Source organism: Haemaphysalis longicornis, unplaced genomic scaffold (genome assembly GCF_048455015.1).
Source record: "Haemaphysalis longicornis isolate Haplotype H1 unplaced genomic scaffold, Haemaphysalis longicornis Haplotype H1 scaffold_1, whole genome shotgun sequence".
In the NCBI taxonomy this organism is placed as follows: Eukaryota; Metazoa; Arthropoda; class Arachnida; order Ixodida; family Ixodidae; genus Haemaphysalis; species Haemaphysalis longicornis.
Genome location: NW_027526203.1, coordinates 258,715,131 through 258,743,037, shown reverse-complemented (window position 1 = coordinate 258,743,037; position 27,907 = coordinate 258,715,131). Strand labels below are relative to the sequence as shown.

Genomic DNA, 27,907 nt, shown 5'->3' with positions numbered 1-27,907 from the left:
TTTAATTTCCCTGGCTGACACGGCAAAGGAAAAGATGGCAGCTTGGATCTGCTTGCTTGAACTGGACCGTACATACGACTAGATGAGAACTACAGTATTTGTGATTGATTGATTGATTGATTGATTGATTGATTGATTGATTGATTGATTGATTGATTGATTGATTGATTGATTGATTGATTGATTGATTGATTGATTGATTGATTGATTGATTGTAGGGCTTAACACGCCGACGCAGCGCAGGCGATGAGGCGCGCCGTAGCGGAGGGCTACGGATTAGTTTTGACCCCCTGGAGATCTTTAACGTGCGCCGAAATCTCGTACACACGGGCGTTTTTGCTTTTCGCCTCCACCAGAAAAGCGGTCGTCGCGGCCGGGAATCGAATCCGCGTCCTTTTCCTCCGCAGCATAACGCCTTACCCACTGAGCCACCGCGGCGGGTTAACGTATTTGTGATTGATCATTTCCGAAAAGTGCACCTATGGGAGTCCTGTATTAAAGGCGATTGCTCTTGGCACGTTTTGTGGGCAGGAATAGATCCGACGCTTCTATACTGGTCGCACCCTGTAAACGCGAGCTGCCTGCTTAAATTCCAAGCAGGGCGTTCTCGCTGCATGTGTGAATTTTCGACCCGCAGGATGCCGGGCCCCGACAGGAAGGAGCGCGGGCGGCTGCAGAGGCGCGAACGCCGCGCGGCAAAGGCCGGAGATCCGCTCAGAAGCGCGCAGAGAACAGACCTTGGCGTATACACGTCACACGCCAAGGTCGAAAAACAAGCCCGAATCTGAACGCTGTCCGAGTCGAGAGCGCCGATGCGAAAAGGAGTCCGCTCGGGTGGCACGTCCTCCTCTTTTTCTTCTTTTCAGTCCTTCTTTTTAAAAGAAAACCAGGAATCCTCCCGTCTGTTCTGCATGAACGGTTTTCGCTGTTTCCCCTCCCTTCGAGAGGCGGCGAAAAAACACCGCTGCGCGTTGCTGTACCCGAAAAGGGCCCGAGAATGCCCAACAGGGACAGATCGAGTTTCTCAGAAATGCGCTTGGCAACAGTTTCATGCCGCGTCGGAAGCATGATTCTTCATTTTACGTACAGGTGTTCCGTGAAAAACAGGTGTCAGTCACCCGATCACGTGTAAATGCTCAAAACGATCACCGTAAATATATTTGTTTTAACCACCTCTTTGTGAGCAATGAGGTATCAGTGAGCGCATAAACGAAAAGTGGCGTAAGACATGTATTTGTTATCTTCTCATTCTCATTTCATTAAAGGTCAGGTGTTAAGGATATATAGCTGAAACACAGCGAATAAATCCGGTTCAGTGCGAGGTCACGGGTAAGCTGGGGCGCAGCGTCCCAATGTGTCAGCTATTTTGTGCAGATTATGAGAAAAAAACAGTGCTGTCATAGCGTCGCTAACACCTTCAGTGCGTGGCTACCGCGCTCAGAAAGAAGTTTGAGAAATTAGAGGGATGGCGTTGTAGTCAGGTGACTGGTGCGCTACCGAAATGTTCGATCCAAAATTGCTTTAGGTTTTCCTCACGTTTACATGCGAGTGGGACGGTATATTTATGCCAATAACAGCAGCCTGGATTATTAAATACTGCCACTGACATGCCTTAACTTTACGTACGTCACAATCACGCTTCTCTAAATATATATATATTGTGAGGCCGTAGATAGCAGGCGACCAGACCGTGGCTTCGTAGCTCCTTTATTCGGAGGCGAGTCGACTAGAACGCAAGATGGCGATCAAGCCCCAGCACTGATGATGATCTCCGAAGAAGCGGGCTCGTCGATGATGATGAGTTTGTACAGGAAATGAAGAAGTGATCACCTCAAGTCGGTGGTGATGATAGTGAGCAATTGCTACCTATGGTGGCATACAGGCTGTAGCCTCAAACAAAGCTCACACTAATGCCCCCTCTTGGGAAAAGCGGCCGCCTGGCCGCGGGTTAGGCAGGATCACGGCGAGTGAAGGCCTTAAGCCGGGACACGTGTACAATCTCTGTACCGCGACGACGACGGTCCGAAGTTCCACAAACTGGGGTGACGCGATAATTGACGGGTGAGGTCGCCTCGAGAATCTTGTAAGGACCAAGGAAGCGGTGTAAAAATTTCTCGCAGAGGCCGGGAACGCGAACCGGTGTCCAGATCAAGACTTCGTCACCAGGGGAGAAGTAAACAGATCGATGAGCAGTGTCATAGCGTTGTTTGCGGTCCTGTTGACTAGCTTCAGTGCGCGTGCGAGCAAGCTGGCGGCAATGTGCGATGCGAGAAACGAATTGTTCGGGGGACGATGCAGAAGGGGAAACCGGAGCGGTAAAGAAGAAGGTATCCAAAGTGTGTGAAGGGAGCCGACCGTACACAAGGTAGAATGGAGTGTATCGTGTGGTGCGTTGAACTGCGGTGTTGAAGGCAAAAGTAACAAAAGGTAGGATAGTGTCCCAATTCCTGTGATCAGGCTGTATGTACATCGAGAGCATGTCGGAAAGAGTGCTGTGAAAGCGTTCCGTAAGTCCGTTAGTTTGAGGATGGTAACTCGATGTCATCCTGTGAGAGGTGTTAGCAGCTTGAAGTACATCGGAGAGTACCTGCGACATGAAGCTCTTGCCCCGGTCACTTAGGAGGACGCGAGGTGCGCCATGGCGAAGTAAGATATTGTGCAAGAAAAAGTGAGCGACGTCAGCAGCGCTGGCCGAACGAAGTGGAGCCGTCTCCGCGTAGCGAGTTAGATGGTCAACGGCCGTGACGATCCAGCGGTGACCAGTGGCCGTCATAGGCAATGGACCGTAAAGGTCAATACCGACCACTTCAAACGGTGTAGCTGGGCATGGAACCGGCTGCAATAGACCGGCGGGTGGAGACGTAGATCTCTTGCGATGTTGACATGGCGGGCAGGAGGCGACGTACTTGGCGACACTGGTAGACAGTCCCGGCCAAAAGAAGCGACCTCGAATGCGCTCGTATGTCTTGTGAAATCCAAGGTGGCCAGCGGTTGCGTCATCATGGAAAGCTTGCAAGATGCTTGAACGAAGGGAACGAGGCACAACTGGAACCCATCCGGCACCATCGGTGTGGTGGTTGATACGGTGCAGCGCGCCATCAACCAACCGGAAATTTCGTAGTTACTGACGTAGGCGGTTATTAGGTGGTTGCGTCGAACCGGTGAGCCGATCGATTATGTTTCGGCAGTAGCTGTCGGCGCGTTGACGGGCAACCAAGTCGCGGAGATCGGCAGACGTGACATCTATGGGTGCAATGGGCAGGGGGAGCTCATGGGTGGGTGACATCAAGTCGTCCGACGACTGCGTGAGCGGGCACCGTGAAAGCGCGTCTGCGTCGAGGTGCTTGACTCCGGACTTGTACGTAACCGTAAAGTCGTATTCTTGCAAGCGCAGCACCCACCGACCAAGTCGCCCAGACAGGTTCTTTAATGAAGACAGCCAGCACAATGCGTGATGGTCTGTAACGACCGTGAAATGTCGGCCGTAGAGATATGGCCGGAATTTTTGTACGGCCCATACAACCGCCAGACACTCTTGCTCAGTGATTGTATAGTTCTGTTCCGATTGTGTCAGAGAGCGGCTCGCATAAGCTACGACTCTTTCACGCAACTGGGCATCTCGCTGTAGCAAAACGGCGCCGATGCCTTGCCTACAAGCATCGGTATGGAGTATGGCGGGTTTTGTGTCATCGAAATGACATAGTACTGGTCCGGAAGTAAGTGCCTGCTTGAGGTCTTCAAAAGCTTTTTCGCAGTCATCAGTCCAGACGAAGGAGGTTCCGGAATGCAGTAGCTGGGTGAGGGGCGAAGCCAGAGTGGAGAAATTACGGACGAAACGACGAAAATATGATGCTAGACCGAGGAAACTGCGAAGGGCTTTTTGGTGTTGGGGGCGAGGAAAATTGGCGACTGCGGAAATTTTGTCTGGGTCGGGCCGGATACCATCCTTGCTGACGACGTGACCGAGAACCTTGATAGATTTTTGGGCGAAGTGACATTTTTTGGTGTTCAAAGTCACGTTGACGTTAGCCAGATTAGTCAATACTTCATCAAGTCGTAGGAGATGTTCAGAAAAACTCGACGAAAAAATTACGATATCGTCAAGGTAACATAGGCATGTCTTCCATTTAAGGCCGCGAAGGACTGTGTCTATCATGCGCTCAAATGTAGCAGGGGCATTGCACAAACCAAAAGGCATTACGTTAAATTCGTATAAGCCATCTGGAGTTGCAAACGCTGTCTTCTGTTTGTCAGACTCGTGCATGGGGATCTGCCAATAGCCAGATCGCAAATCCAAGCTCGAGAAATATTGAGCGCCTTGCAAACAGTCGAGCGCATCAGCTATGCGCGGCATCGGGTAGACATCCTTTCTTGTGATCTTATTCAAAGCCCGATAATCGACACAAAAACGTACTGAACCATCCTTCTTCCTCACCAGGACGACGGGGGAAGACCACGGGCTGGAGGACGGACGAATAATGTTGCGTTGAAGCATGTCCCCAACGTTTTCTTCAATAACTTTTCGTTCCGACGAAGACACGCGGTACGGGCGACGACGAACGATTTGTGTCCCTTCCGTCTCAATACGATGTGCTGCCACGGATGTTTGTCCTAGTTTGCTGGAAAAGCAGTCAAAGGAGTCCTTGTGTTTTTCCAGGAGCTGAAGAAGGAGTTGTGTTTCCCTTTCTGTGAGGTCTGTGCTTATAGTGGCCGCCAGTGGGGAAAGTGATTGTCCAGAATTTGAAGGCCGTGAAACAGGGAATACCGAGCAGAGGGGAAGAAGGGACACGGCTTCGCCATTCACATCAGAAGCAACGTTGGTGCCTTCGGGGAGCCTAATCGGCTCGGAAGTGGCATTGGTAGCTAACAGCGTCGCCGAGCCTTCTGTGAATCGGACGAGACACGTTGCGATGACGACTCCTTTGGACATAAAACGCGGAGATGGAACTATCATCACGTCACCGTCCCTGATCTGCGCCGAACGAACACAAAGTAATGTCTCCTGGTCTGGATATAAAACGCAGTCGCCACTGGCTGTTAGGTGCATAGTAGGTTGCACCTCCGAAATGCTGGGATGCTCAGTATCTGTCATTGCAATTTCGGGTTGGTGACAAGAAATGACGGCGGAGGCGGAAGACAGAAAATCCCAACCCAAAACCAAATGATAAGCACAGGGAGACAACACTGCACACGGAATATGATGGCGAAGGGCACCGATGAAAACCCGCACCGTGCATTGTCCGGAGGGCCTAATCACACTGCTGTTGGCTCCTTGTAAAGAAGGTCCGTTGTATGGTGTTCGTACCTTGCGTAAGCGTGCACACAATTCCGCGCTTATGACTGAAACACTAGCACCAGTGTCAATTAGGGCATCGATTCGAACAACTTCCACTAAAACAGACAGCAAGTTCGACGGACGCTCTGGAGGACTTGTAAGATTCGCAGGAGATGCAATTTTCCCTCCCAAAACTGCATTAACTAGTTTTCCGGGCAGCGGTCGGAGACGTAAGACGCAGGTCGAAGAGGCGATACCGATCGGCGACCTGGTGAAGGCGAGCGGGGTCGTTGTCCACGGGAGCTGCGGGGAACGTCGCTAGACTGAGGCGAAGACGAGGAGCGGCGGGAAGGCGACAGGTACGCACGCGGCCGGTAGCCGTAGCAATTCGGGGCCAGGTGTTCGCGTTCATAGGCGGCGTAGCCACGTCGTTTATCCCGTTGGCGACGTCGACAAAACCGGGAGACGTGACCTCGAATGCCGCAATAGTAGCACACGGGGCGGTTGATGGCGGCATCCTGACGGGCCGGAAAGTAGGGCGGCGAGCTCGGCACACGAGGCATTGCCGCCACATAGCCAGACGACGGGTGAGCCGTGAGTGGGGACAGCGGCAGGGGTGTCCATCCAGCGACCTCAGAGTAAGACGGCGTTGAAGGAGCCACAGGATGAACAGGAGGCAATAGCACCGGCATGGCGGCAAGCTCCTCTTTAACCATCTCGCGAAGGCCAGGAGCAGGAGATGTTGAGGGGACACCATATGGGCAGTGAGAGACGTCGCCATACATTTCCTCGCGAACTATAGCGCGAATCATCGCACGAAGTTGTTGCTCGTCTCCAAGATGATGAGTAGACGCCATGTCCCGTGGAAGGCGGATCGACTGACGTTCGTCGAGACGCTGACAGGTAGAGATCACGTCTGATACAGTGTCCAGGCTCTGAAGGACAAGTGCGTTGAACGCGAACTCGCCGATCCCCTTCAGAATGTGACGGACACGGTCGGACTCCTGCATATCTTTGTCGACGCGGCGGCACAGTGCTAGAACATCTTCGATGTACGAGGTATAGGTCTCGTTAGCTTGCTGCATGCGGGCATCCAGTATCCTCTTTGCGTTGTCGCTCCGAGCTTTAGTGGAGCCAAAAATCTTTCGCAGCTCCGTAGTGAAGCCAGCCCAGTCGGCAAAGTCGTGTCGGTGGTTTAAATATCATGTCTCAGCGACTTGCTTAAGGGAGAAGCCAACGTTCAACAGTTTGTTGTGATCATCCCACCTATTGAACTGGCTGACGCGGGTGTAACTGTCCAGCCACTCCTCCACGTCTTCTCCCCGAAGACCATAGAAGTGGGGCGGGTCGCGCTGGGGGCTGGTCACGATGCACTGCAGGGGCGCTGAGACAGCGCCACTGGGAGTATCTTACGACATGGGCATTGGTCCCGAGGGCAAGCGGCGACCGGAACGGAGCTCCAGGAGTGTCGAAGGAGAGGTACAGGTCGGGATCGAGTTGCACCTCCACCACTTGTGAGGCCGTAGATAGCAGGCGACCAGACCGTGGCTTCGTAGCTCCTTTATTCGGAGGCGAGTCGACTAGAACGCAAGATGGCGATCAAGCCCCAGCACTGATGATGATCTCCGAAGAAGCGGGCTCGTCGATGATGATGAGTTTGTACAGGAAATGAAGAAGTGATCACCTCAAGTCGGTGGTGATGATAGTGAGCAATTGCTACCTATGGTGGCATACAGGCTGTAGCCTCAAACAAAGCTCACAATATACATACATATATATATATATATATATATATATATATATATATATATATATATATATATATATATATATATGTGTGTGTGCGTGTGTGTGTGTGCAGCGAATCAGAATAGGCAATGAGGTACTCGTTGAAATAAGACAGAAATAAGGATTGGCCGTCAAGAAAACCTCGGAAAGCAAAGGGGAGAATGTGGTGGGTCATTGAAACAGATAAAGAATTTGGAAAGAAAGAAAGTGGGAAAAAAATGTCCGCGGGGTGGGATTCGAACCCACGACCTCCAGAATACCGGTCTGGTGCGATATATATATATATATATATATATATATATATATATATATATATATATATATATATATATATATATATATATATATATATATATATATATATATATATATATATATATATATATATATATATATGGAGTTAATCCAAAGTTTCCGGTGTAATGAATACAAAGGAAACGAGCTGCGCAGTGGAAAGTGAAAGTCACATCACCTGAGTGATGTTACTAGTTTTTGTGCAAACAGCTATGCTATATATACCCGCCAAAAATGACCATGGGCAAATAATTAAAAATAAATTAAAATTAAGATATGAGGATGTTAATTAAGATTTCAGACCACACTTGGACCAGATTACCAACCTCACTCAATATTCGCTGCTCTCTCGCGCTGCACGCATCGCTTCTGCAGTCGCCAGGTAAACTACTCGGAGCCAAAACTGTTGGTAACTAATTAGTGATTCAGTTCGGGGATGACACGTATACTAGAGAGCGTCGGCTGCTCGAGGCACTCTCGCTGCCCGCGATGCCACGAACTTGGCACCGCCGGCTTTCGCTCGCCCCGCGCAGCGTACGCGCTGGGTGTGATGCCAAGTGCCTGGCTAACAGCAACCGGTTTCCCACGCGTCGGGGAATCTTTCTTCTGGTCTCCTTACAAATGAGTCACAGCACGTGCGCATGACGCAGGGAAACGCCGTCATTCGACCGAGGTTATCCACCACATGCTTGAGGCCACTGCCGCATCCTGAAGGTCGAGCGGAATTCAAACAAGGCACTGCTGCAAACTTTTTGAGTCTCCAACTGTAGTGGAACGGTAACCATGGACGGGGACATTTAAAAACACATAAGAGAGACAGGCGGTTCTGCTGCGCAAACCACTAGAAATCGAGCGACAGCTCATTTTCTTTGCCCAAATTAGCCATTTCCTTGAACGAAGTCAGCTTTGCTGGGTTATTTCTTGGCCCGTTGCTAATGACATGCTTTGCAGTCACGATGTCGTCTGAGTGTGGGCCCATTCCATGTGTAAATATGTGCATAAGGTTGCAAACGCAGATGGCCATACGGACATCGGGTGTGCACTTTTCGGCCAACCTTCTGTGCGGATATGGGATTCCGTGCGTGTCGTCATGGGATTGGCGCGCCGAATGAATCTCTTCGGACATTTCAGACGAAGTCGCTATTCACTTCCCGCAGTTACTACTCACGTATTCAATCTGGCGTCGTTGCGCACAAGGCTTCGCGTCAGCGCATCTATATATACCTACGCGCGCTGCGGAGACATCACGTCCAATGTTTAGCTCATAGACAAAATCCGCCCGGCATCGCATAGTCTGTAAGGCATAGGGTTTCTAAACCGAGAAGGCCCTGGTTCGACGCGGGCCCAGGCAGCGTTTCTTTCTTTTCACCAAGTCCTATGAGGCTTCATACAGACAACGGCAAAGTCCAGTTTGCTAGGCTATTAATGTTCTCGCACTAAAACAAAAAGACCATTATTATTTATGTATACATTGAGCTCTAGGGAAACAAAATGGTGGAAACGTACATACGGGTGCGTGGTAAAGAAAGAATGTTGTGGGAAGGATATCAATCATGTCTCGATGGTAGTCGTGCCGCTCGCAACCTCTAGCTTGAAAATTTACAACGGTGGTGAGAAGTTCAAATTGTGGCATTACACGTCGAGGTAACACCCGGGCTACAAGGCGTATCTTGCGCGGGGCTATGGGTTAATTTATTTCGCCTGGAGGCGTTTAACTTGCACTAAAAAAACAAAAAAAAACACACGCGTGTGTTTTACAGGAAAGATGTTTTATAACTCACACCTCGGGATTTCTTCATGTCGTGGTCTTTCACTAGAGTATGTTTTGCGGCAAACCGAACTTCCTCGCATATTAGAGACTTATATAGCAGATCGGAGAACCGGTCCCGATACGGCACCCGGTACACCTGCGCATCCGAACCCACGACCTCCAGAATACTGGTCTGGAGGTCGTGGGTTCGGATCCCACATGGCGGGCATTTTTTCTCCACTTTCTTATTTTCCAAATTCTTTATCGTGAGCTACTACACCCTCCCCTTTGCTTTCCGAGGTCTTCTGGACTGCCAATTCTTATTTCTGTCTTATTTTTCAACGAGCCCCTCATTTCCTATTCTCATTATATATATATATATATATATATATATATATATATATATATATATATATATATATATATATATATATATATATATATATATATATATATATATATATATTCCAGGCTCAGTGTGTGGCTTTGAGTATGATTTGTTTGCATGCGCCTGACACTAGTGTTACCTTTGAAACAGCGCTAACCAGACACAGGAAGAAAGACGACGCAGGCGCTGTCTCCGTCTTTTTAGCGCTGTTCAAAATGCAGCCTTACCAACTTACCAACGAGCTCAGTATTGATGCTAGTGTGCATGTATCTTTTAATTTGTATATAGTACATTGTTTTTATATGCCCACAAAACAACGAGAAAAAAAAAGTGGGGGTTAACATTGTACCCTACAAACCTGTATTTGCTCGGAAGGGCGTGCACGCCCTTGTTCTATTCTTGACTTTCCCTCTGTATCGACATTGAAGTAGGACATAAACGTTGTCTAACTACACTAACTGATTACAGTCCAGAATACGTAGGCCATGTTCTAAGTTCTTCCTGACCATTCACACTTATTTTCCACGACAAAAGTTCAATCGAAGGTCCCTCTTTCCTCCCACGGTCCTTCCCATCGATTTGCTGAAGTTAGGCTGGACGGCACACTCCGCAGGGCTAAATTTAGAAGATTGCTACCAAGTATAACCTGTAAAACCGGTTCGTGAAATGGCCTGAAATCAACATTTTGACGGCTGAGATATCCGGGAAAAAACATTGCTAACTAGTGTGACCGCACTGCGGTAGTTCGTGCGGTGGCCGCGTATGGCTCATCATGTTTTCTCTTCCGCAGCCAAATATCGACTCACTAAGCTTCAAGAATTCTACTAAAGAGTCCAATAATGATTACCTTGTCTGAAATGCACAATACAGTCAGAAATAAGGCTTCGATAATTTAACTTCAGTGTTTCTTTAGAAAATTTGAAACCTCATCGAAACTGTCGGAATAATAAAATCCTACTGGTGTTTTCAAAGTAGTTGTGCTGGAAAGTGTTAACAAATTTTGCCTGTAAAACATCCACGGCGTTAGGCACATCCTGTATTAAACATGCTATATGGTGACATTGGTTATGCGCCAGATGACTTCGATGCACTGCTGTTGGACCGCTGTTATAAAACTGACTGTGAATCTTATAACAAACTGAGCCCTCTACTTGTATGAATTATTGAAAATTTGCAGTTTTTCGTCCGTTTTATTTTATTTCCTTTTATTGTAGAAGGACACCATGTCGCCCTGTTGGGCTCTTCGTTACGTTCACCGACAGGAGCTTTCTGTAAGGTGACAAAAGAGGCCCTTGTTCAGGTTTGTAGGAGGAAGGCTGGAGTGGATCAGCCCATACCCATTAATCAAGATAAACCTCCCGTTCGCCTCCGCGTCCTGCCTTGACCTTCCCGCTCGAGGAAAGCAAATCGGCTTCAAACCCGGCATAAAGGCCATCAAACACACCCCTGTGGTTGGAGACAGGAGAACAACGTTTTTATTTTGAGGGAGAACGAGATGACAGAAGAGGAGATTGTTGAGGGGAGGTGGAAGCAACAGAAAGAGAGGGGGGGGTCTTTTGTAGGGCAGCATCGTCGCGGCGTAAGGGGCTTTTACTTTCCCATCGCACGGCAGATGCAGCAGGCCCTTTATGCAGCGAGGAACGCGAGCCAGGCAACTAGCCATACAGGGCCGGGGAGAAACCACAAAACCGACACCGGGGAAAACGGTCCGGACCGAGGCGCATCACGTTCTCCGGCGGGCACGAGAGAGGGAAGCCCGTGGCGCGCGTGCCCCTGTGTATGCGGCCGTTCGACGACGGAAGGGACCGGCTCGAAACTAGTGTGGCGCAGGTGGGGTTATTGAACTTTCGTTTGCTCAGCTGACCCCCTCTGGCAGCGGACGGGGAGCGCCCCTGAACCCCGGCTTGCCTGCGCTGTGCTTACTGTACGCCGACCCGGCTAAGACCCGTCGACTCCGGCTCTGCCGCCATCAGTAACCCTGGCTGGCCCGGAGCCACCCGTTCCCTCCCGCCTCGCCTCTCTTCGGCGTGCATACCCGTGCACACATAATGCCCATCTCCTACGCGCTGTTTGCAAATAAAGCCGACGCGCGCTCCGCTGTGGTCGTCTTTCTTTCCCCTTGACGGGGCTTTGGGCACGCCGAGACTTGGGCCCGCGTTTCCGCGATGCGCTGTCGGGAGACGATTTTGAAGCGTTGAAGGGAGGATTTCGCTTCGATGACGGCAGCTGCGTTTATGTGGTGACGACATGTCTGCGGCGCGGATCTCTTTAAACGGGCCGAAAACATGCCGGGAAATGTTTTCTTTTTTCTTCTTCTTTCCCGTCACTAGTCTTTATTGCAGACTTCCACGGGCTCTTTTCATCGGCGTTCAGACGAACGTCGACGAAGAGCCAAGACCATTCCGCAATCTTAATGCGAGGTATACTCTGACGTATATATGACGCTTTTTCGTCACATGAGAATTCGGCGTAATTGTTGCAGTTTTAACGTTATGCGAAGAATAGCTAAAAAAACTTGCGAACCTTTTCACTGGCAGTACCGCTACGCAACAGCATGTGCAATATCTGCGTAAGCCGGTAGTCTGCCTTTGGTCCTCACTTGACCCAAATACATTGGCCAGTTCACGACAAAGACGCAATTTCTTGTGCGCCGGTAAAAATAGGGCTGAGGTTGATTTCCACCGTTTTTAATTATGTTTCAGACAGCGTTTTAGTTCACAACTGCTAAAGACACACATACATTGGCTCCCTGCAGAGTTCCTTGGCAAGAATGCATCTCCTCCAAAGTTGCTACCCGAGTTGTACCTTGACCTGGGGCTAAACCACCAGAGCCTCGTGACTCATGGATGCATGGGAGGCAGATTGCGTAGGACCGGGCCGGGGGGCTTTCATTTCCGGTTAGCTTGTGTAACCTTTCAATTTACCTTGGTTCGCCCTCTATGGGAATCGCAATCACCGCTCTGGTTGCCCAATGTGCGCCATTTGTTGGCGCTTAGTAGCCGCCGTTTCGGTGGGTCGCTTAATTATCCTGTCCCTTCGCGGTCCCTTGCGACCTCGACCAATCCTGAATGAAGATTTCTGCCCTGTGTCATTGCCTTCATATTTGAAACGTCGTTAATACCACTTGGAACGTACGCTAATTGTCAAAATGAGGGACCGGAGCAAAGAAAACGTTGTGCACCGCGCCCATTCTGTATTTATATCATACGTATGAACAAATCAGCGCACGTGCTAGGTAACTATGATGCAATGCCGATCTGCTCTTGAATACCGGCTTGTCATAGCTCGTCCGGCGTCACGCGCCTAAACAGAGCACGGCATGACGGCGTCACGCACCCTAGCGGAGGCTCCGGAAAGATCACTGCTTCCCCTGGTCGGGAGCGAACCTGGGTCCCTCGCGTTACGAAACCGATGCCTATGCCGTTGCGCCACAGGGCACGCGTTCCCTATATGCTGTGGTACCGGGGTTCTTGCACCCGGCCGCGGCTCCCCAGAAAGACACCAAGGCTCCGTAAAACCACACCTTCACTAGAAGTCCCGTTTCCCCAAGGTCCGCTCCCTAGCAGGTCCCGCTGCGCACACTTAGTGTAGCCCCGTCCGCCATGTTGGTTGGTTGGTTGGTTGGTTGGTTGGTTGGTTGGTTGGTTGGTTGGATCCGGAACAAGAATTATGCGTACCCACTCTGGGGGATTGGCCAAGTCTTATTGTGACTTCACTGTTGAAGAAGCTTAGTAATTAGTTTCAAACGAAGGTAAAATAGGGTACAGTGATGCTAACAAATTCGGAACAACTAAAAATTCAATACTACTGTACCAACAGGTATTTCAATAAAGATTAAAAATTGGTTGATGCGATTGATTAACAAGGCAAGCGACATGTTTCGGCAATAAATGAGTGTTCTGCCCTCGGTCGGGTCCCGCGCCACATCTTCGTCTTCACCCGGCACATCCCTATCCCGTGGGATTGACCGCTGCCACTTCTCTGATTACCACAATGCGAAGTGTTGGGGTTGATCTTTGCGTTGCGTCGTTGCTGGGCCGCAAATAAGTACACAGTAAAGAATATAAGAAAAATATAATAAATTAACGCATTATTTACCCCAAATTAATAAAAACTCCATCCAGTGTCTTTTTATAGGCCTTTCAGGGGCTGCGGCACCCTCTCTTGACAAATTTCGGGATCAACGCCAGGATGATACTGAAACTAGTCAAGAGCCTTAGCCCCTCTGTCGAATCACTGCTTCGCACTTGACAGATTTCGCGTTGAGGGGGACTGCCTTAATTTTATTATGACTAGTATGTTCACTATATACACGATGTGCTACAGTTTACTGGGTTTTTCGTAGCAAGAATTTTGAAATCGGCATCAGAGGCAACTTATTTAGCTTTTTGATTTATTTATGCATTTATATTGGCTCACAGCAATGCTATTATTTGTTTCCGCAGTTCCTGCTAAAGCGGCGTCGACACACCCAGGGCCAGGTCAAAACCGCAACGTGCACTCCGGTAAGCATGTCTGAAAGCATTCTGTGTGAGTGCTGTGAAACTCTGATTTATTTTTGTTTTGTTTTTTTTTCTAAGCCACGCCGCAACAAGGTTAACATGGCTAGTTTAACATTAACGTTAAATATTAAGCAACCTCATCTAATGAGGTCGGGTTCAGATGAGCTCACCGTTAAGTTAGTGCTGGGTTTTTTGCTCAACCTCAGTCTCGTCGTTTAAAGTGCAATGCGCATTTTGGTTAGAGTTGAGGTTACAGTGACGTTACAGGATGGTTTAATAAAAGTATTTAGGCTCAGATTAAAAGTGAGCTTTCAGATTGACGTGCTAGCTTCTCCGTGTGGACCATTTTCCATGTTCATGCAGTTCCGTTTATCCGCGGTATTTCAGCTCATTATTAAATTAAAACTGTACTCCCCCTGATTTCGGAACATCATGTTCTTATACATAGTTTTTTCGCAATTCCTTTAGATGCTTTACACCCCTCTGATTTTCATTTAATTGGCAAATATCCTTGCCCGGGTAAGCAATTCCATCGGGCTTAAGTAGAGCGCTTGAGAAGAGGCGAAATAAAGTATGCCTGATGTTTGCGTTATACTCGTTAGTAGTAACTGCGAATGACTCCGGTGAATGCACGTCCATAATACCAAGTAAGCGGGGCGCTCATTTCTCGCACACGAAATGCATTTCTCAATAGAAGAAAGCTTCGATCTGGTCTACATAAAGGTAGGCATGACAACTGATTCGCAAGGTGGACGGGATCAAGTTTGAGACAAGAATAAGCAGGTGGGTAAAGCCACGGGTTCGACCGATGTCTGGGGGAATTATCTCAAACAGGCCTCAACTTTAAAAGTAAGGCTGAGGTTAAGGTCACGTTGAGAAAACTGATTACATCTTTGTCAGAGCTGGTGACGTCGCTTTCGCCCTCTGCTCAGCTTGAAAATCAGTTATTAGAACCTTGCCGTGAAATGCGGGCCCAAAGTAGGGCGCAGTAGTGTCAATATTGCATCTTTCCTATTTCCCCATCCAACAAACAAAGCATTAGAAACGAAATCACTATTTTTTTTTACATTTAGATGATCCGAATGACATTAAGAATCACAAGAAAATAGTAATCGTATCTTTGTACCCCCTTTAAAGATACGTGTTTTCCTGAAATTTTTGCAGGCAGTAGGAGCCATGTTGGCTAAACCCAATAAATCTAAAATGGAGCACGCAGACACGAAAAGGCCTGATCGTGCTTTTAAGGGATCTGCTAAACCCTCATTGTGCAGTAACAGCAACAACAAAAACTGATCCGGTCCTTATATTCAGTCTCGCACCTATCTGATGGTGCCAAAAGTCGGCTTTTCCTCGGCAAAACACACGTAACTGTGGCTTCCACGCAAAATATTTTCTGTACAGTTGTCTTTATTCACCTTACGCCCAACCCATTGAAAAAAAGCCAAACTGCATGAGACGTCCGGAAATAGGTTCACGAAAGGCTTTTAGGTGCGAAATGAAAGGTCCGCATTACTTTTGTCACTCCTTAAGAGCGCCCGGCGCCTCAGCGGTCGCGAATTAGCTCTATAGAAGACATCTCTTGTCAAGATCTTTTTCTTGCCTGTACGTGAATCAATTATTAGAGCGCGCACATACTTATCGGAGTAGCACAAACAAACCTGCGCGTGTCTGAAGCTTCGAAAGTGTCTAAAGCATGTGGGAGAGCTCTAGCAAGATCGAATGTATACGGGACAAGGAATAGCACCGCGCAGAAAAAATCTAGCTGAACCAGCTATTCCAAAAGGAAAGGTGTTGTCAACAGGCGCCGCGCCTGCGCAGTGGGTGAGCGAGGCGGAGTTGTGGTGAGTGGCCCTCGCCACTCGGGTGTTGGTGTGTGCCTATGCGCACGGCCTCCTGCGATCAGCAATGACGCGGCAGAACAGGCGCCGAGGCGATACTGGGTAAAGGGTGGTGAGCGCAGAAATAAAACAGTCGGGAGGAAAAGTGAGCGATCCTGCGCAGTGCGAAAGAGGTGCGAAGCGCGTTAAATTCATTCGTCGTAAGGAGTTGTTACGCGATAGAACGTAAGACAACACCAAAAGGTATCCACAAGCAAGAACTTGTGCCATGTCTGATGCATGTACACACATTAACATAAAAAGCAAGATCAATTTGGGGCACCTTCTGACGCTAATGAACAAAATTAAGCGTGCTTGTGCACCCAAAATGAATCTGCATCAGATCGCCTCGTAACGTTCTCTGCCAGTGAAGCAATTAAGTAACGACTTTAAATAACTGCGTTTCAGAGGATTTGCTGCATGCGTCTACTTTGGTCTGCAGCGCTTGAGTCTTCGTGCACACTAAACTCTAAGACAATCCCGTTGTTCAGCTTCCCTACAATGCACTCGTTTCGCCAATCCGTGACCTCAACAAAGCGAGTTCGGAGAATGACAGCGACGATCACACAAGTTGACTAAAACATGCGATCTGCGCTGTGTCACTGCGCAATGCAGAACGCCGCGCGCGCATTGCATGATGCCACAGCGCAGAACTAACTTTTGAGTCAAATTATGTGCTCGTCTTCGTGATTCGACATTTTCCGGCAAGCAAAACGTATAGCAGCCTCACACAAAGTTATCATAGTCGGGAACTTAAACACATCACAGCAAGCATGGGGCTACAAGTATCAAAACAAACGTGGAAGGGGGCTTTCAGAAATTATGGACGAAGAGAACCTTGCGATTGTTATCTATTTGAACATACCAACGCGAATCGCACGAGGGTAACATAAGATACATGCCCGGATCTCACTCTTGCAGCTAATTCCCCTCGTACTTGCTGGCGGAACCGCGAGGATAACTTGGGAAGCGATCACACGATCATTGAGACAACAGTCAAGGGGCCCCACTATAGAAGAAAGCTAGGAGAGGCGAAGCTAACAATCTGGGATGCGGTCCGAAAGTAACGCAGCAGTGCCCCGCACGCACCAATAGTGGGTATACAAAGATGGGCACACGACCTTGCTAGCGACGTAATTACGCACAAAAAAATAATCCAAACGTCCGACCAAATCCTGCAGTATATAACCACCTACTCCACCTCTCGGAGGCAAGGGACAGCTTACTCCGATAATGGAAGCGACAGCGACACAGCAGAAAACTCGGAATCCGCATAGCCAATATTAACGCGGACGCAGCCAACTCTTGTCCCATCTCAGCCGGCAAAACTGTCTCAACATGTGTGAAAGTCTAAATGGAAGGCTTAGCACCTCATGAACCTGGAGCCTACTCCGGTACCTTATAGAACCTACCAAAAGCCGTGATGAAACAAGCAAGTCCGTGCAAACCGTCCTCCACCAATACCCGGGCTCTACGAAAGACCTAATAGAAACTTTCAAAACAGAGAACTTTCCAGCCCTGACCCGAAGAGCTTCACCCACCCCGTATACATGGGTTCACCCAACCCTACCGTCGACTATCCAATAACCCCGCCTGAGTTGCGGGCGACCCTAGTCAAAGTCCATCGAAATACATCGCCACGCAGGGATAAGGTCCCCAACAAGCCACTCGCAAATCTAAGGAAAGCTCCATCTTAGCCCTGGCGGATTTTATGAATGAGTGCTGAACCTCTGGTATGCTCCCGATCGCATGGAAGGAAACCGAGGTGAGACTGCTACCAAAACCGGGAAAGACGCTAAGCGTCGCCAACCTTAGACTGATTTCCCTAACTTCGTGCATCGGAAAACTAATGGAACACATTGTTCTTATCCTACTACAAACTGTAAAATTTTCACACACGATGTTCGGTTTCCGCCCACACCTCTCGGCACACGACATCCTCCTGAAACTAAGGAATGACATATTCGAGGCTGCCAGCAAGACCACACGTAAAGCTATACTTTCCCTTGACCTCAAAGGGGCATTTGACAATGTGGCCCACGCTCCCATTCTCAAGAACCTCAGCTATCTCGGCATCGGGGAAAGAATGTATGATTATATTAAAGGCTTCCTCACAGACAGAAAAGCCGGCATTAAAGTTGGAGACCTCCGTTCCGAAATGATCTCGTGTGGAAAAGAAGGGGGGGGGGGGGCTCAACAAGGAGCAGTCTTGTCCCCCACAATGTCAAAATATCCCTGATCAAGCTCCCCATGAAGCTGGCTGATACCCCGTATAATCATCACACAATATATGCCGACGACATCACGATATGGATCAACAAAGGATCGGCAGGAAACATGCAAGACGGCCTCCAAAAGGCCGCCAACGTAGCCTGCAGGCCTATGAAAAAGGCTGCAGACTAACTTGCGCCCCCCAAAAATCCGTGCTCTTACTCGTCCAAAAGAGACGACACGGCACAGCCATGGATATAAAAATATCACTGGACGGAGATAGTAACCTTCCTTCTTCAACAATTAGGATATCGGGCATGACTTATCAAGAAAATTGCAAAAACAACCAGCTAATCCAAAAACTAGAAGCAACCATGGCGCAAATAGTAAGGATGCTCCGAAGGATTGCGAATCAAAAACACAGCATGAAGGAGCAAGGCATGCTACGTTTGGTCTAAGCGTTCATTGTTTCTCAAATTGCCTACGTCGCCCCCTACACCACCTTTGAGGTGCCAGAAAGGCAGAAGATAAACACAATTATCCGGAAAGCTTACAAGCAAGCGCTAGCTTTGCCCCACAAGTACTATAATAAGCCATATCAAAGGGAACACAGGGACGCCTAGAAAACACCCTCAGACCCAGCTATAAGTGATACGCAGCTGCCGCCGTCGGAAACAAAGTGGAAAGGGGGACGCTGTTCTAACAACTGTCCCCATTCCCGCCGTGCGTCTTATTGGCTGTCCGACGATGCCATATATTATCGGCGAAATGACGTAGGCTGCTGCTTTGTAGAAATGCCAGCGCGGTGGGAGTGCCAACAGTTAGTGGAAGAGCGCCCTCCTTTCCCTCTTTGTTTTTCACAGCGCCATTCGCGTATCGCTCCGAGTCTGTTTCTAGGCTGTTTGCCACGCGTTCTTGTGTTCCCTTTCATATTGCTCATACTAGTACATCAACTGCTCGACTGCTTGCCCTTGGACTGCACAAGACTCTAGAAGAGAACGCGCAGAGAACGTGCCTAGCCAGTACCCCCACTGGACACCACGTACTCCAACACCAAGGCTACGCACTCTCACAAACCACTGAAACGACGTCGGACATCCCACTGGACATTCGATCAAGGCTGCACTCAGTACCCTCACTTCCACGGAACAGGAACCCTCAACACCATGAAGGGAGAAGACAAGCCAGAGCCTAAGCCCTCCAAAAACTATACGGAGAATCTGTCACCACGGTGTACACGGATGCAGCGGACTACACGAGCGCGAACACCAAAACTGCAGTTATCGGAACCCGCACTGCTATCATCACAAGCTTAAGTCTAAAGTAATGCACTATACCCTCCAAGCGGAAGAGACGGCGATCGCATTAGCTATTGCACTTACTCAAGCCAGTACCGTCGTCGCCTACTCTCAAGCGGCGTGTCGTACATGGCGGGAGGAATATCCGAAAAAAGCAATGCAGGTTCTAGCCCAGAATCCCCCCAAAATAAATCTATTAACAATTTGTACGCCTGCCCTTTCGTTACTCCGCGGCAATCAAGTAGCTCATGCGTTCGTTCGCTCGAGGTCTCGCAAACCGGGCCCCGTTGGTGGATGACAACCGGGCAGATCACCCTCTCACTACTTTCACCGACATAACGTAACACTATGCAGGCGGCTATCGCGGCGCACTTACCCGCCAGGAGCTGACCCGCTGTCAAAAGAACAAGTGACCCTTCGTCCGCTACAAACAAACACGTTCCCACACCTCACGGGACTACACGCCATCAACCGCCCCCTCCCCCCCTCCCCCCCTATACTCCCCTGTGCAATTACTGTGGCCAACACGCTACTCTGTCACATGGTCTGGGAGTGCCAGAATAACCCATACTTGAATCCAATTCCTAGTCCTACGTAAGAGCAGTGGGAGAGTGAACTTGTCAGCTGTGGCTGACCGAAAGGGTGAAGATAGCAGATATAGAACTAAGGACCACGCCCACCTACTAGCTCTTCAGTAGAATAAATTGTTCCTCCTCCCCATTCGTCATTCGTCGCCACTTCATTGTCGTCAGCAGAGATTGGTCAATCTAGCTGAAAAAAAAATGATTGTCTTACAATGTAGCTCTTTTATGCTGGAACCGTTGCGGTAACACGCTTTTTCAATGCCTTGTGTGTGGCTGCGTGGGTGCCTGTGCCTGCATCTCCATTCTGGCGGATTCAGTGTAGCTTTCATGAGTTGGAGGATTTGAGTAGCGGAGGAAATCTGTTACAAAGTGTCCATATTTCAGGCGTATATGTATTCAATAAATGTACACCCTCAACATACTTCAGGTATACTCCCCATATATGGTCACACATATACGCGTGCACACACATTCGCGCGCGCACGTGTGTGTGTGTGTGTGTGTGTGTGTGTGTGTGTGTGTGTGTTGCATGTGCGTGTGCGCGCGCGTGTGCGTGTGGACTCTGAAGAAATAAAAGGTTCGCCATAAAACGTAAGTACCCGCTCCCAAACGCTCTATATTGCTCTTCCAGCTATGCATAGTCATGTCATTTCGAAGGAACCAAAGAACGGACTACTTCGTTTTCTGGCTGCTGAAAAATGACTAGACAATCAGACGTTGAAGTAATATGTCATACATTTTTAAAGGCTGTGACGTTTTCTGATTCCGTAGACACATGGCGGCATCAGTGCTTGGGCGACCAAGCCGTGCTACAATGCTCGTCGACTCTTCGTTATTTGTACTCTCCGTGCTGCCGCCGAGATTATTATCGTCGACAGCAGACGTTACAGAGCCGGTCCAAGCCTTGTCGTTTGTCTCGTGAGGCGCGCTGATACCGCAGCCCAGGTTAACAACCTTCTCATGTCTAGAGCAATTTGGCTGCTGCTGTAACAATCCTTCCACAAAGAGAAATAACACCTATCCGGCGCCGGGCACTCGCATTGTGTCGTTGTCCACAGTGGAGGAGCTTCTGCGACGCGGTAGATAAAAAAAAAAAAAAAAAAAAAAACGAAGTAAAACGCTGCGATAGCGTCTGCTCTACAAAGCTTCTCGTCCGTCGCGCTTGTCCCTACAGCCACGCTGGGTCGTCGCCTATAGACCATAGTCGGTATATATGCCTCAAAAGCCGTAAGGGGCAAAAGGTGTTTTTTTTTAATGTTATTAGCAAGAAATATGCTGAATGTTCTTTGAAAACCCTTAATTTTCATTGGATGGAGGACTTTTTGTCCCCACCATAAGCTTCTAAGAGTTCTCAGTGCTTTTGCTTTGTTATGTGCTGTCTTGGAACATTGCGGCTTATTTACTATTTAAAATCAGTTTTTCTGTGCATAGGTGTTCCTGCTTTGCTATCTTGTTTATGCACACTCCTGCGATAAAGTTGCAGTATGTATAAACTCATAAATTTCTTCCGCAAGGATGTTATTTCTTTACATTTTTGGCTGTATGGCTGCTGTACATGCGAAGTTAAACTTCATTTTTTTAGTAAACCAACCGTATAGGCTTCCCGCCCTCATCGTTCGCATCCTTTTCTAGTTATTCCCACTATAATTACGTTACTACAAGTACCAAGAACGTCTGGCACCCAAGGCGTCGTTCTTATCGTCTTTTTCTGAATGTAATTTCCTCAGCAGCGGCTGTAGTGGTACTTTCAATACTGGCCAGCCGCATGGCCGCTTACAGTATCGAGGTCTCCGCAGCTCACGGAGCGAGTCGAGCATTACGGAACACTTCCGCATTTGATTCGTTCCGGATTTGGCCGCATTGTCGTCGCCAAGCCAGACTCTGCCAGTTAGCCAGCGAAGCAGGAAGCAGAGAACAAGTGATGAGAAAGAAAAGAAGAGAGGGAAAATAACCGAGAGACGAAGCGTGAGGTGTCTATGCGATACGCTGCCTTTCGATGCGACCGAAGGCGAATTTTAAGAGTGCATGTTTGAGACTTCAACCATTGATTCACAGCGTGCTGGAGCATGCCGTAACTTACATGGATTTATATTTTTCGACCCGCGAAAAACAAGTTAACCTGATATCAATATCCCGGTGTATTTAACAGAAGCCCAGTTTTTCGTCAGCCTGATTTCGGTTCCCGCTTGGTTATGCGTTGCAGCGAAAAGCGAATTCTGCAGGCCAGTCGGACCCAACAAGGGCCTGGAACGCTCGCGGCGGTCATTGCTCGATCGCCACTTACGTTGTAATTGCAACATATTGGCACGTGGTTCGACTGAACGGGCTATTCACCCACGTACTCCCAGAGCGCGGTAGTTCCAAGGCTGTAGCGTAATTTCGCGACGATGCGCATGCCTTGTCTGAGTGCCATTAAGTTTCTTGCATGATGCAAAAGAAAAGTTGGCTGCTTTCATGCATGGTGCAACTGTTGGAATATCGATATGATCAACTTCCAACGACAAGGACAAAGGCACAGTTTATTCGACAAGCACTGTTTATTCGACAAGTTTATTATCAAGTCAGTCGACTACGCACATAAAAATCTATACTGCGCTGGGATGCAGGAAATGAAAAATAAAAAAGAAAAACCACAGATGACACACCATATGTAGGGAATATTGTGTCGGTTATTTAGACAAGAAGCCAAAATTAACATAATAAGGTAAATCACTGACGCTTAAGGTGGGGGAAGCATTTTCTGGAAGCATTAAGGTGGGGGAAGGGAGTGGATAGGGAATTGCCTAATGTGGCTTGGCGCACCGTGACGCAACTAGAACGCGTGCAATGCGCCGAAAGCCTGCAGCACCGTAACGACTTCGACGTGGTTACCACTGAGCAATCGTTCCACGTCAGAAGGTGGCAGGCACGAACTCTGCCCGGCGGCCCTTGCAATGGCGTAAGAGAGAGCTGGTGGTTCCGAAACCCACAGGCTTGGATGTGGCGTAATCGTCTTTATTGCTGAGCCCTTCTGGCAGCAGAACGCAGGCATGGATTGCAAAGCGGCTGTAGCGTTTCTCATGCTTTCGGTGCTAATGAATGTAAAACGCTGCGATGTCCATCCATACAAATTGTTTATGCGTCCAACTTTCCAACTTTTACCGGAGTGTGGGGAGGGGGGTGGGGGGGGGGTGACAATTGTCTTTGAATTCAGCGATAACTGGTGTGTTGGAATGCATACATACCCGTTCTTTGACTGGATCAATTAAAGTGCCCCGCTACAAGTAGAATGATATGGTTACGCCCAGGAGGCAAGAGTTGAAAAGGTCGTACGGCGTTGAGGTTACGGCGTTGAGATCTCGTACGGCGTTGAGGTTACCACATCGATTGTGTACTCCATCCGCCGAGGGATAACCGAGGCCCACGTGTGCGCAGCAAGCACTCGATAAACGGTGATAAGTTTGTACCAGAATATCCACGTGACGCAACGTACAGCATAATCCTCGTCACCGCTGCATTTGACATAGTAACAAATGACGACAGATAAGAAGCGTTGCATTGAAATTCACTGTTATTTAGTGCACTGCAAAATATGTCGCTGCAGCTGCGTATGCACAGGTCAGTAATGATGTATCATCAGCAGTATTCGCTTGATACGTAGCGTTCACTCGATAAAATCGCAAGCACTTCGTAACTTTACAGCGGAGGCTGTCTATCCGTGGGAGCCTCTCAAAAACTCGCTGCGGCCTTGCCGTTGCCGTCCGTTCGCCAGAATAAGCTCACAGCTGGTGTTACTGCGGGAGGGCACACGGCGTGGTGGGATGGCTGCGTCTGAAAGTACAATGGGGCGTTCGTCTGTGGGATGGAGGGCGTCATACAAAACGGGCGTCCTTTTGGGCGGAAAGAGATGCCAGTTTCAGCATATGACAGTTTACTAAACTGCCATGCAAAAAGCTAGTTAAGTCTTCGTCGGGGAAAGGTGAAAGAGAATAGGGAAGGTAAATGGGACGGTGAGTTTTGGAGACAGAGAACGGCGACAGTAACGGAGACGCCATAGATAGCGAGCAGGCAGACAGCAGGAAAACGCTTAATTAAGAGAAATATATCGTGTGCAAAAACGAGAACGTCGAGCGAAAGAGGAAACTGGAGAACAAAAACTGCTGGAGTGAAAACGAAGGCACTACACAGAAGTCCCTGTAGGGCGTCTTCCCCACAACGCTCTAGAATGACCAATTGAAGTGACCGAGCGTGCAAATTCGGCGAATTACGAAGCCCAACGCATGATTTGACTAGAAGAACTGCATGTGTGCGGGGAGAGTGCGCAAGGTGTGAATGGCGTTTTGCATTGCGCACTGTACCTGCGCGGCTGCTCTTTTTCATTCAAATTGAATGCCTGGCCACGTGATTCGCCAAATTTTCCCACTAAGCCACTTCGATAGGTCATTCTGGAGCGCTGTGGTGAAGACGCCCTACGGGGACTTCTTAGAGTGCACGTGACATTGCAAAAACAATAAATGAGCAGGTGTTGGTCAAGAGCTACCGACGAACTCATAACGTATACCTGACGACATTTGCAGATTATTTTGTTTTATCAGCGCACTAAATATTTACGGAGCATCGGAGCGTGTGTGGAGGCGAAGTCAGGGGCACCCGACATTACATGTCTCCTCTTCAAGGGAATCACTCTTTCCTTCGTACCTGGAGGCACTGCGAAGGCTATCGTTATCGCCAGCACGGAGCGGCACTCTGTGATTTGCTGGTCGCAGCTGAGCCGCCTTCCATTCCTGCTTTGTTTTGTAGGTATTTTTAAAGCGGCTTTCGAGTACGTTTCTTTCTGCTGCTGAAAGGAAGCCGGTAAATAGCCGCTACATCGCTCTAATGACGTAATTCGAGCTCTCAAGGAACGCCAAGGCCGGTAAAGAGAGAAAAATATTTTGAGCAAGTTTTTAAGTATTTATCCGATGGACATAGAGAAGTAATTTTTATATGAGGTTCTTTCTGAACCCCTATTCTAAGCAGCCGATGAATGTGTTGGCTACGTTCTGAAAGCATTCAAGATTTATAAAAAAAAAAAAAAAAGAGTTGAAAGAAGAATGGCAGGGACCCTTTCAGCGTCTTCGCGGCTGCAAGTTGTCTACCAGTACTACGAAACAAGAATTACAAGGCCCGGCATAAATCAGCGTCTGCGGTTAAATTTTAATGACTAGTTTAAATAGTTATAGAGCGCTTTCAGTGCCGAAGTTCCGTTCGGCCACGTACGGTCAAGCTTTTTGAGCCAATTACGAGGCAGAAAACTGAGTTCTAGTCTTTTCGTCCTTAATGGACTTCATTAAAATTGAATAAAACGGGTAATCGAGACAGGACGTCAAATATCATTGGGGCCGTTTTCCCCGCTAAATGGACGCTAAAATAATGACGTTGCGTAAGGTACTTAATTCTTCAGAACGAGCCACTTAGCGGACAGGGTGATAGTGGCTTTTCCCTTGGCTCTCCGCTCGATTTCTTCGTAATTCAGTTGTTAGCCTCCTGTAAAAAAACATAAAGGAAATGCTCACATATGGCTATGGCCTTAGCGCAAGATAATTTTTCTTTAATTAACATCTAGCTCGTGTGCTGCCTTTAAAAAATAACAGAAAGATGTACGAAGCAATAAAAAACTCAAACGCACAGTCACAGAGGAGGTAAGCTGATAGGGGCTTCATGCCCTAGTTTCAGGAGCAACCTTTTGGACGCAAAAAAAATTAGGCGCGGCTTACATAATAAAAACAATACGCGCAATGATGCGCTGCGCACATTCCGAAATGACATGCGCTGTTGCGAGGAATTTGCGGGGAAAACGGAATCGTTCTTAAAAAGGGCCTTAAGTCATCACGCAACTCTGCTTCGCTCAAGGGATAGTCATGGCGTAATAACAAATATGTGAAGTTTAGCACAAGCTGCGTTTAATTTAGCTACCCTTTAAGGCAAGCCATAGTTCAGCTTCATTCCAATGCGCTCCAGCGACCACTCCGAGCTGCCAAAAAAATCTAATTCGGTCCCGGAATGGAAGCAACGAGCATACAATTCGACTCAAAAATGGAATCCGCGCTGGGGCATTGCTCAATGCAGAACGTCATGCTTGCATTGCGGTATGCCGCAGCACAGACCGGTCTTTCGAGCCAACTTTTATGCTCGACGTCGCCGTTAGTATAAATTTCATTGTTGCTGGCATGGTTTGGTCAATCGAGCTTATTGTGGTGAAGTTGAACCGCAGGGTGTCTTAGAGTGTAGCTAGCTATGAACGACGGCTCATCGAGGCATTTCCCGCTTTCCCTCAATAACATCTCCTGGTGGTATCACCGACCGGGCTGTACAGATTATCTGGTGCCATTGAGAATAAACCTAAGCTTGAGCGGTCTAATGAAGGACCAGTAGTGTATAATTTCCTTGTGTGCCTCTTGCAACGGAGTGGTGTGAAGGCGCCGTTTAGTCTATTCCGGCCGCGGGCTCTTAAATTAGAAGAAATATCAGGAACTCGGGGCGCCGGTTTTCTGTTCTGTGTTTTTTTTTATTTTAACCTTAACATCTCAAGAGGTCTGTGAGTAATATATACCGGCGCTTGAGCTTCATTGCCTGAAGCGCACACTTAGCCCGTGCCGTTGTTTTAAACGGCATAATCTTTCGAATAAAGCGTAGTTGAAAGTTGTCCCCATGGTCACTTTAAAATGACATTAATACACAGAGAATATTCCAGGTGGTCGGCGTCGTCAATTTCGCGTAAACGTCTAGACCAGAAATTTCTCTTTTACAAACTGCATTGTTCCAGGTATATACCACAAACATGGGAAGGAATAAGGGACGCAAACAAAGTTTTCTGAGTCTAAACGCCTTTGCAAATGAACGGCGTAAAGGCCCGTATAAAGAAAGTCGGTGGGCATTTATATTCACTGGCTGGCGTGGCGCAGCTGCTATCGAAAAAAGATTGCGTTCTCCCTGGACAACCTGTTGCAAACACGTCAACCCTCAGCAGGGGGCCTATTAGCATTCGCGCTGCGTCAGCTGGCTCAGAAAAAAGCTTACGCCACTGCGTGACGTCAGTGCTGCCTTCGAAACACCCGACAAACCTAGGCGACGTCTACTCAGGATTTCCTCTTGGGGATTACTGTATGAACAACCATTTTCGCCATCAATTTCAGTGCAGGCTTTGATCAATTTACGTGAGTGTAACGCAGGTCCCCCAAGCTCAATTCGATGAAGTTATTGGCTTCGTGTAGGCATCTATCCCATCTTCTCCTTTTTTATAGTTCGAACTCGGTGTTAGAGGTGTTAAAGGCATGCCTCTTGCCACCGTTCAGGTACATGCACAACATGATATCTAAATAGATGTACTTTTTATCCTGAACCGTAGAAGTATACGCACGCACAAGCACACACACACACACACACACACACACACACACACACACACACACACACACACACACACACACACATATATATATATATATATATATATATATATATATATATATATATAATTATAGTGAAAGAAGTCGACTGACACGTTTCGTTTCCCGTTTTTTGTTGCCAACAGTTTCGGAGTTAGAAAGGAGTTTCCAACTCCGAAACTGTTGGCAACAAAAAAACGGGAAACGTGTCACTCGACTTCTTTGACTATGTTTATACTGGCCCATCGAACCTCATGATCTCTCTCTCTCGCTCTCTCTCTCTCTCTCTCTCTCTCTCTATATATATATATATATATATATATATATATATATATATATATATATATATATATATATATATATATATATATATATATATATATATATATAGGACAGAAAATATTTTCTGTCTTATTTCACGGAGCCCCTCATTTCCCATTTTCTGATTCGCTATATATATATATATATATATATATATCAGGGTGTCGAACAGGAACCGAACCGAACCGAAAACCGGAACCGAACCGGTATTTT

The 27,907-nt window shown here is 48.0% G+C and overlaps 1 long non-coding RNA gene across 1 annotated transcript in view; it reads left to right on the top strand.

Annotated features, from left to right (window-relative positions):
* Positions 1-27,907, top strand: part of LOC144169467 (uncharacterized) — a 384,099-nt gene that overhangs the window by 256,438 nt on the left and 99,754 nt on the right. The window contains exon 3 of the long non-coding RNA XR_013322450.1: positions 13,941-14,000. This is a non-coding gene — a long non-coding RNA (uncharacterized LOC144169467). The remainder of the gene's footprint in view (positions 1-13,940; positions 14,001-27,907) is intronic.